Below are 11,553 nucleotides of genomic sequence, written 5' to 3'. Positions count from 1 at the left end.
AAAATAAAAAAGGTCATAATTAAATCTCACATTACGGTTATAACTGATTTGTTTGCCACCACAACAGCTGGGACCCGTCGAGGTCAGGACTCAAAAATGGTTTGAAGGTGTGCTGTCATATCTGGCACCAAGATGTTAGCTTCCTGTCCTGTAAATTGGATTTGGATTTGGATCCTAAACGCTTCGTCATGTCCCTCAAACCATTCCTGAACAATGCTTGTAGTGTGGCAGGGAGCCGTTCCTTCCTGAAAGAAGCCCATTAGGAAATACAGTTTCTATGAAGGTCTGGTGGATGATACATGTTTAACCATCCACATGGATGCCAGGATCAGAACATTGCCCGAGGCATTTCACTGCCTTCCCCAGCTTGCCTTCTTCCCGTTGCTTTATTACTTGCCTTGCAGTTTCATTGTGGTCATTCTTAATTCTAGATTCTAGTTTCTTCTTAGTTATCTTTCATAACTCTGCAGTTATCTTGTCTCTCTTGGCTTATCAAGTTATATAACTTTTTTTTAGTAGAGGTAGCCTCTTTCCACTCAACGACACTGCATGAAGGTGAAGGTGTCCAACAGCAGGCGTACACAGCGGAAGGATGATAAAAAAGGTCAATAGCACTCTGGTTGGCATGCTTGTTCTTTGAGATGCACTCCAACAGCTCAATTTACATATCTGTTGTAAAAAAAAAAAAAAAAAAAGTCCTTGTCCTTTGCTCCTACTTCCAGATGGCGTTTAAGATGCAGATGTGACCCATAACACCTATCCACTGCAGCTTTGGAGGTCCCAGACAAGCTGACTGTATGGGACTGTGACTGGAATTTAATTCTATAAATCAAACATAATTACCTGACCCTTATTTATCGTTCTCTTTAATACAATCCAATCTAAATATTTGTACTGCATGTATGTCTTGATGCATAAGACGTTTTTCTCTCATTCACGTCACATTTTTATTAGAAAGTGAGAAAGCCCAACAGACTCCCTGTTGACCTGAGTGCTGTTCTGACACCCTCCATAACCCTCATAGAGGAAGATGTCCTGCGGCAATTGTAACAAGGCCCTGGGTTGTCACCAGGTCAGTTCTCATTATACATTAAATTTGTTAATATGTTTATTCCAAAGAGGTGGCATGATGGCTTAGTGGTAATTAAGTAGCATTGTGGCCTACTTCCCATCTCGGGACTTTTTGGATGGAGTTTGCGTGTTCTTCACGTGCTTGCTGGGTTTCCTCTGGGTACCCCAGTTTCCTCCTACTGTCCAAAGACATGCAGATTAGGCTTGGCATTCCCAAATTTCCTGTAGTGTGTGTGCACTGCGATGCATTTGCACCCATTCCACGATGTACCCCGCCTCGTGACCTAAGCCTTCTGGAATAGGCTCCAGGCCCCCCGTGACTCTGAATGCAGCATTAAGTAGTATAGATGATGAATGAGTGAGTGGGTATAGATACTGAGTGGGAGTAAACGAGTTAATTCCCGAGGTGGCAAAGTCATGAAGGAGGCAGACAAAATTCTGAACCTGATGCATGACTTCAAATATCATAGCTCAGTCTGCACCATCACCATTTGCCCAGCATGATCTACCCTAAGCGAGCATAGATATAAATAATTTTTTTTCAAATGCATCAAATACAGCGCCGACATCGATGTCAGCGTGAACATTTACCTGACTATGAACAACCTTCATAACTCAAGGTATGCTACGTTTCAGCAGAGAGGAAAGCCAGCATCTGGAACAATGCTTGAAAAATTTGACAGACAGTATGAGGTCCCAGTGAGAAAATATTTCTTCAGCATGGTAATTCCCGAGCTGTACACTAGAGAAATGTTTGGAATGTCTCAAGTTAACGCTGCATAACTGCTGCTGGAATCATTTCATGTTTAAAGGCTTTCTCAAATAAAAAATGACTCCCCGTTTTTTTTCATGGTTATTTTACCAGCGCAGCCACGGACCGTGTTCCACTCGAAATCACAGAACTCGCACTTTTCTTTTTTTATTCTTCCTTTCTTTCTTTCTTTTTTTTTTTAAAAAATGAGCATGAATGTGTGAAATTCTTCATAAATAACAATTACTCGGCCAAATTAACTAAACACAAAAGAAGATTGGATACTTATGGATATTGGAAACATAAATATTTTGTCTATTATGCTAAACATTGTACAAGCAATTATTACGTTCTCAAACTTCTTATCTTATCTTATTCACAATTTAAAAGTCATGGTGACAAAACTCCAGCTTAGTGGCATAGTGGTCAACACTGTCGCCGTCTCCATGGTTCGGGTTCGAATGCCGGGTTTCCCCTGGGTACCCAAATTGCCCGCAGTGCGTGAATGCATGGTAACGGTTAGAGATGATATAACATCATGTGTGTCATGCAGCTGAAAGTTCAATATAATAGAAGTTATTTAAATTAACATAAAGTCCAGTTCAGTATAGAGATAAGTCAGCAGGTGCAGAGGGCAGATGGGGTCTGGATCACTGGGAGCACAGGAGCAGCATGTGTAGATCCAACCATCATGAAGCAGAATTCAGCTGGAGCTGGTCCTTCTCTGGATGCCTCAGGATCCTTGCAGGGTTGGCCTTTGTCTACTGAAGCTGGCACAATCTCCAGATGCCTCGGGATGGGTAGAAGAATAAAGAACAGGTGGAAAGAATTAGCGTAGTTGCCATTCAGGATAGATTTACTGGAGTATGAGGACGTCCACCTTTGGCCTCCATGGTCAATAGTTGGACTACAGAGGTTCCTAAATGGATGGATGGATATAATTAAATGCAAGATGTAGCAAAGGTCAATTTTACACTCTGTATCATTTTTCAGTTCCATAATGACATAATTCCCCAGTTCCTTGAAAGAAAAGTGGACAAATGTAATGTAGCAGAAACCTTTTATGGGCTACCCACAGTGAGTCTTAGTCACAAAGTGATGACTTTCTAGAGCAAAAGAAATAACTCTGGTGGTCTGAAATGAATTAAAGGACTATAGAGCACATTATTTAAAAAAAATTATAAGAAATAATGCATGGAACAGTAGCCCAAGAAACAAACTGTAGAAAAACCCATGATGTCACTGGTAGAATACATGAAAATATGAATTAATCTCATTAATAAATTCATTAGCACGGTGCACCTCAAGGGTCCGGGTTCGATTCCCGGCCAGGCTCGATTCCTGTCTCTGTGTGTATGGAGTTTGCATGTTCTCCCCGTGCTTGGTGGGTTTCCTCCGGGTACTCCGGTTTCCTCCCACAGTCCAAAGATATGCAGGTTAGGCTAATTGGAGTTCCCAAATGTGAGAATGAGTGTGTGTATGGTGTGTGTGCCCTGCGATGGATTGGCACCCTGTCCAGGGTGTACCCTGCCTCGTGCCCTAAGTCTCCGGATAGGCTCCAGGTCCCCATGACCCTGAATACAGGATAAAGCGGTATAGAAGATGAGTGAGAATAAATTCATTATCCCCAAATTGTCTTCCATAACTACACTCATTCTGGTTCGGGATGTGGTTGATCAGGAGCCTATCCAGGGAACATCGTTAGTGGGATGCAAGTTCTTAGCAGAACATCTCACATATACACAGACATCTACACACTTTTTTGTATTTTTTATCAGAAATAAAACAATAACCACCAAAACACTGGAAAAACCTCTAATATTGCTTATTTATAACAGTAGTAACACGGCATGATGGTGTCGTGGTTAGCACTGTCGTCTTGCACCTCCACGGTCTGGATCCGATTCCTGTCTCTGGGTCTGTGTGCATGGAGGTTGCATGTTCTCCCCGTGCTCAGTGGGTTTCCTCTGGGTATACTGGTTTCCTCCCACATTTCAAAGACATGCAGATTAGGTGAATTGGCGTTCCCAAATTGCCCATTATGCGTGAATGCACGTGTGAATAGAGGCCGGAGGTCCTACCAGGGTCGTAAAAAAACACAATGGTCACCAATGGGCTCCACGGTTCTTTGTTAGACTATGGAGGTTCCTAGATGGATGGATTGATAACACGAATACCACCCCTAGGTCAATTGAATGACATTGATTATTAATTATATATGCCTGTGGGGAGCAAAGGCCAGTCTGCCTGGTGTAGTCCAATAGCATAAATTGTTGGGAAAAAAGTCAATTCTGGCTCATGTAGAAAGGTATTCGAAAACTCAGTACCTCACAGATTGCTTTGGATGGGGCTTAGTATGCAAAGAGTTCAAGGTTGTTGATCCAGCCTCCACATTTCCCAGATCTCATTCCGATCAAGCATCCATGGGTGCGCCAGACAAACAAGTCTGATCCATGGAGGCACCACCTAGCAACCTAATTCAATTGACTTTTAAAAGCGAGTGCGCTTTTAACAATGGTCATTCTCACAAAGCAGCTTTACAGAATCAAAAAATTATGGAAAACAGTTTGTGTCAGGAATATGTATAAATCTATTAAACTATCGGTTCGTCCCTGATGGGCAAGCCGAGTGAAGCGGTGGCATGGAGAAACTCTCGGAGATGGCAAAAGGGGAGGAACCCCTTTTATCAACAGGGAACCCATCCCTCATTTGGGCGTCATCAGATAGCAGGGATTGATTTGCCTTAGAGCACTTAAATTATTTGCTACTAACATCCTGGTGCCAGATACCACAGAGCACAGGTCTTGTTAAGTCATGCCTCGAGAGGTAAGAGCTGCTTTGGTGGCATCCTAAAAGCTAGACGATTTTAATGTCATGGCTGATCGGTCTTTTTATGCTAAACTGCATTGTAATGGGTTGTGCTGGAGACACAATAAGTACCATATGCTAGGACTGACCCCAAAAAATGTTGTTTATTAACTGCTCGTTAGTCACACATTTGTGACAATAAACACAACATCTTGTCTTTTTCCCCTTACTAAAACCAAAGTCAGTTGGTGCCAAGAGTTAAATTATTGCAATTCACCACCTGATCAGCTATGCCTTAAGGAACTAAAGTCATTTTTTCCATTCAGTTTTCCATTTCCAGATGTGAAGAAAAATGATATTGACATGGAAAGTGTCATTCCATGGTTTTAGACACTTTCATACTGTGCATGTGGGCCTGCACACTGATTCAGATTTTTAACATGACTTTTTTCAGCATATTCTTTTTTTATAAGGCCTACAGTACAGGACATTGGAAGTGGGTCCTGATTGAACAATCACATACGCACACAATGAGAATAGGGTCCACGGTTAATGATCCGTGAAGAACCAATAACATTTACATTACGTTCTGTAATGCATCTGAAAGGAATGTCAGGATTTATATCCCCGAAGACTAGAGCCTAATGCTGGGTTGTTCTAGGGCAGGGGTTGTCAACTGGTGCACCGCGGTCTGGATGCAGACACAGCACAAAGTATTTTGGCGAAATAGATCTGAATACATTCAAAAATGCTGTAGCACAAAGGTATGAAGAAAAATAGCAGTGGGTCAGTTCTAATACGTTGATATATTATTTTAGTTCATTTACTCTCCTCAGTCTGATTAATTAAGTTACATGTCAAAAGAAAATGTTAAAAGGTTTCTTATTCATAACAAAAACGTAATTATTAACGGTAATGCAATAAAAGCTACTTATCATCACCAATCAGTCATGTTATGTTATTTACTTAGACCTTTTATGGAAAGGATTTTTACTAGATCTTTTTAATTCAGTGTCTCTGACCTATCGGGCATAGGGAGAAAACATGCATAAAACAATGTATTACAAAAGCAAATGATGTAAAAGTAAATGCAATGAGTAAATAAATAAATAAATAACTTGTTTAAAACATACGAGCTACAGTAGATAAGTGAGACAGCAAAATCTTGCATTACAGGAATACTTATGGTACTAGTCAAAAGTTTGGACACACCTTGTAATTCAGTGGTCGTTCCTGATTTTTATTTCTTTCTATGCTGAAGGCGTCCAAAATCTCCTTTGAACTGTTGATATTGAGATGTGTCCACCTAATAACGGCTCTAATCCGAGAAGGTGTTTGTTAATTGGTCATTTCTGAGGCTGGTGACTCTAAATTAACTTACCCTCTGCAGCGAAGGTAAATTTCGGTCTTGCTTTCCTGGGATGGTCTTCATGAGGGCCAGTTTCATCATAGTGCTTGATGGGTTTTGCAAATGCACTTGACCATACTGTTATTACAACTGTTACAACAGAACAACAGACCTTTAACAGACCTTTAAGACCTATTTTAAAATAACAATTACCAGGCATTTAGGAATGCTATTTAGCTTGACCTGTATGTCTTTGGACTGTCCGAAGAAACCAAAGTACCCAGAGGAAACCCGCCAAGCACACAAAGTCCATGCACACAGCCCCCGAGATGGGAATTGAACCCGGAGCCTGCAGGTGAAGGCGACCCTACTAACCACTATGTCACCGTGCCACTGGGAAAAAAAATTAATTCACAAAAAACACATAATTAGAAGGTGTGTCCAAACTTTTGACTGGAACCGTATACTGTATCTTAGGGAAGGACAAGCTATATTGTACAAAGAAAATGTCTGATGCATTAAATGTATTTTTTTTCCTCTTTTCTTAAAAAAAAAAATCATATTTACAATGTAGTTTCCAATTTACAATAAAAGTATTCCTTATTCTACATAACTGAGAACATAAATTCATTTTCCACACACAGCTTATGCCATCCCTTCCCCTAGACACCATCATTAGGCGACTCCATTGACTGGAATCCAATACTCCTCAGCAAGCCAAGATTGCATAGCTTCTCTAGTAGATCAGAGCATGTTGGTTATTTGATTATGCCTATATTGTAGCAGTGTCTAGTAATTGTAGACACACACAAAAAAAATCTGATGCCGCAAGAATTAAAAAAAGAAGTCGGGTAAAAAAACAAATTATCACTATTTTGTATCCAGAGAGGCCACTGTGTGCTGTTACTGCACCGTTGTCCTGGATTATCTTTAAGGCTGTGAATAAAGGCTCTTTTTACATGATAATACAAACCATATGAAACACTGGTGAGTTTAAATAGTATCTATTAGAAAACTGGCAACAGTGGCAATACGTCCTAAATACACCCCTATCTACTGTACAGAAGTGGACCAAGCCAGACAGGGTTGAAAGCATCTTTAGAGCTGTCTTGATCCTAAGTGCAGTCAACAAACTTGAGTAGTTACACACACCAGACATGCAGACGTTCTTCATTCAGTAGGTATGTTGACTAGAGCAACCAGTAGTAAAACCATCAGTGTTGATCATGTTATATTTCCGCAATGTTCATCAACCTCCAGCCATATTACGACGGAAGAAATCCACTAGCACCCTTAGGCATTGGGTCAGAACACAATTTCTGTTTATAAGTATGCTATTAAGTGCTATACACTCCTCATGGACAAAAGTATTTGGAAAAACCTGCAATGACATTGTATCCAAATACATAAACTTCAATATAGAGTCGGTCCCCCTTTTGCGGCTATAACCGCTTCCACTCTTCCTGGAAGGCTGTCCATATTTTTTTGGGAACTCATTCTGTAGAGCATTCATGAGGTCAGGCACTGATGTTGACTGAGAAGGCCCGGCTCACAATCTCTGTTCCAGGGTATCCCAAAGGTGCTCGATAGGGCCAGTCAAGTTCTTTCACATCAAATTTATCAAACCATGTCCTTATAGTCCTTGCTTTGTGCACATTCATGTTGGAATAGAAAAGAACCTTGCCACAAAGTTGGAACCATATAATTGTCCAAGATGTCTTGGTATGCTGAAGTATTAGGTATTATTGGGGATAACGGGCCTGATTGAAACACCTGAATTTAATAATTTGCCAAATACTTTTGTTCTTATAATGTATGTGCAAAAAGACAAATGCGAGAAAGTTTCGAGAAGGCGTGTGTGTGGGAAAACCTGAAAGGAACCCATAATGGTTTGCATGTAATAGGGCAGACCAGCAACAACACAGTGAATAACTTAGGGCAGTGGTAGCTCATCGGGTGCTCCTTTTTCGTGCAAAGGGTATGTTGGTGAAGGGAACTTACCGTGACAAAATTACCAGCGCATACGTCACTTCCTCTGTGCATTACAATAGTAACATAAGCACCTCGGATACAGTCACAAAATTTCACACTACGGACATTAAGAATTTAATATTGATAGAAACATTTATTGAAAACAAGATGTACGGTGATAATTCTTTTTTTACAGATTACTAGCCTACATAATACTAAGGATTTCTTGATTCAATAAAAATTTTGATGATTGTCCTATTAATATGATGTCATCCTCGATAATAATAATGATAATAATATAAATCCTTTTTCGAGTTGAATTTTTTTCACGCTGCAGCGAGATGCAATGAAATATTCCCTTTTCCGGTAATATGAACCCTGTTGTTCAGATGTTCACCTCTCTATTCATCATACTAAACATGGCTGAACATCTTGTATATACCTCACAGGGTACTTTAAGCCGATCGGAACGCACCTCAGGTTGCCATTGTTGGGCCCCTGAGCAAGGCAGTTAACCATGTCTGCTCACTATGCAGTGATTTAGGCTTTATGTGGCCAATAAAAGCTAAGTGTAATTTAAACTTCATTTACATTTACACCAAGGAGGCACGTGGGTGGACATATCTGGAAGTTTCTTATATATACTACTTGGATGATTCAGTCATTCTGGATGTGCTGTTCAACATCAACCCTATGCCCAGAGATTGGCAAATCCACAAGGACCCGATTTAGTTATTTAGGAACACGTACTGACTCCACACCAGAACATGCAATCAGTTTTGCCAACAGTCTCGTTCTTGCCTGGCAGCGCCTGTCCTGTGATGTTTCCGACTAGCCCTCTGTACCCACCTCCATTCATAATTATCCTACTTTTCCATGTGAAAAAAAAAAAAAAAGTTTTTATGCTATTGTGGTTTAAAAGCTAACTTTATGTCAGAGTAATAACCCTGTTGTCTCAACGAACACCTAACAAAGTTCGACATAATTTTGGCTATTAGTGTGTCTGAGCAAGACCAGGTCGCCATAAAATGAGAAAGGAAAAAGTAAGGTGTTGTCTTACAAAAATGTGTTAGGAAGTGTCATGTTACAGGATATGAGAGTACTGCACAAAACATATTTCCATTTAAAGAGGACAGAAGCCACGGTGGACAGTAACCTTAAGAACAGGCAGTCAAGTCATATAACTGTTTAAATCGATTAATTTGTCGTGAAAACTGAATTTGAGTAGCAAATATAAAGAGTTTGACAGTTTGGTTTATGTTAAGCAGTCATGCATGATGGCTTAGTGCTTAACACTGTAGCCTTGCATCTCGAGGAGTAAGGGTGCGAATCTCACATCTGCTCTGTGTTTGTGGATCTGGCATGTTCTGGTCTGCATGCATGGATGGAGGGTTTCCTCTGGGTACTTGAGTTTCCTCCCACAGTGCTCCCACAGACAGGTGGTGTTTGATGATTTCCAAATTGCATAGTGTGTGATGGGTTGATACCACATCCAGGATACCCTCTGCCTAGAGCCTCAAGCTCCCTATAATAAGCTGCACCCCAATTATAGAATTGTTAAAATTCTGCTTATATTAATTATGATCGGCCATCAGCGCTGTGGTAGAAAGCATACCATAGAATATACTGGTTTTGAAAGGAAGAGCTAATGACTCTAGAAAGAGGTAGAAATTATGGGCAGAGAGGCAAAAGATGGAATATTTGTCCAATATATAGTGCATAAGTCTTGAGCCTCGATGGTTCATATTTCGCCTCCAGAGACCCAGACTTTCTTATATTTCTAATGTAAGTCCTGAGCAATCGTTCTCCAGGCTTCATGGAGGACGTTTCGTCTCTCATTTTCAGTCCAGTCCCTGCACCTGACTAGTTATAGAGGAGTATTTTTTGTTCAAGCATATAAAAAAAACTCATTCAAGCATAAACAAATCATCTAACTTAAGGCATGAACCAGTGAGAAACAGGTGCAGATGATGACAGATGATCAGGCCGGTGATTAGTATACTGATGATGCTGAATGCTGAGTGGTTGGAACAGATGAGAGGGGAAATTTAAGCACTTTGCAGTTTGTCAACGGGAAATATTTGTTCACATTTCGTTCATTTAATCCACATCACTCATCGTCTATAGCACTTTATCTTGTATACAGGGAGTCTAACCTGTCCCAGGAAACAAGGCAAGGTACACTCTGGATGGAGAGCCAATCCATCGCAAGGCACACACATGCTGTACACTCACACAGTCATTCACACACTACGGGCAATTTGAGAACGCCAGTTAGTCTAATCTGCATGTCTATGGGCTGTGGGAGGAAACTGGAGAACTTGGAGGAAACTCTCTAAGCATAGAGAGAACATCCAAACTCCATGCACACAGACCCTAGATGGGATTTGAACCCATATGCTGGAGGTGCGAGGCCACTAATCAAGGTTTTTTTTTTTTAGAGTACTGTGCATCCCACCAACTCCAGACACCTTAATACAAAGAATACTTCAAGACGGGTGTACATTTATCCTAGGTCTCTCTTTGATTTACCTGAATTATTATTTTTCATTTTCATAATATAATATAATCAACTTCTACAATTAAACATAATTAATCTTAACAACACCTAAAGCTAAAATATATTGCAAAATAAAAATCCTTTACTGTATATGTACTGTAAAAAATAATAAGCTAGAAACAATTTACATGTGCTTTTTAAAAGGAAGGATGTAAATGTATCTAAATGTACATAAACTGTGCAAAATTAGTTTATACTGTAATAAACTAGATTAAAATCTATGTAAAAATATTATGTTTCAACATATTTTTATCATTATATGTGGGTTTTTGTTAAAATCATTGTTTTTGATAAAAAACAATGTTTTTGAGATTTTTTTTAAATAAGAAAAACAAAATAGTCTTTCTTTTTTCTTTTTCTTTTTTTTTTTTTTACATTAGGACCTACAGCAGTCAGGAAACACCAGGACATATAAGTGAACATAAGTGTCAACCAGCAGGACACAATTGGGTTATAGCTTTATTGGGACTTTTTCCATTAGTTGTGGTCAGTATTGGAAGGTTGGAATAAAAAAAAAAACCCAGGATGACAAAGTAATCACAGGCAAATCACTAATCTTAAGCAGACCACAGGCAAACCCAAAAACCCAGAACAAACACTACATCAAGGGAAACTTGTGAAACAATGTACTGGCTGGAAAATTCAAGTAAACACAAGTAGGATTTCAAAGCCGGCAAAAGAAATTAGGCACTATATATAGACAGACACTGATTATCTAGTAAGACACAGGTGCAAGTGATGATGAACAGGCAGAGTCAGGGCTGCTGTGGATCATATGGGAGTGGGAAAACAAGTGGATGTCATGTAGTACAGACAGCGTGTTACATATTTCGGATGTGGATTTGTAGGCTATTACACATTCCTTCCATTACACAACAGTACATTTTGTAATAATCCCTGTATCTGACATTATTTTAAACTGAACAAATAGATGACAAGATTGTGGAACTATAGAACCAACTGATTGTAGATTTAGGTATTGATGGTCGGCATATGTGATGAACAATGTTCATAAAATCTGCTGACATTGTCACATACTTCAGA

This window comes from Clarias gariepinus, chromosome 21, assembly GCF_024256425.1.
Source record: "Clarias gariepinus isolate MV-2021 ecotype Netherlands chromosome 21, CGAR_prim_01v2, whole genome shotgun sequence".
In the NCBI taxonomy this organism is placed as follows: domain Eukaryota; kingdom Metazoa; phylum Chordata; class Actinopteri; order Siluriformes; family Clariidae; genus Clarias; species Clarias gariepinus.
This window is presented reverse-complemented; position numbering follows the sequence as displayed.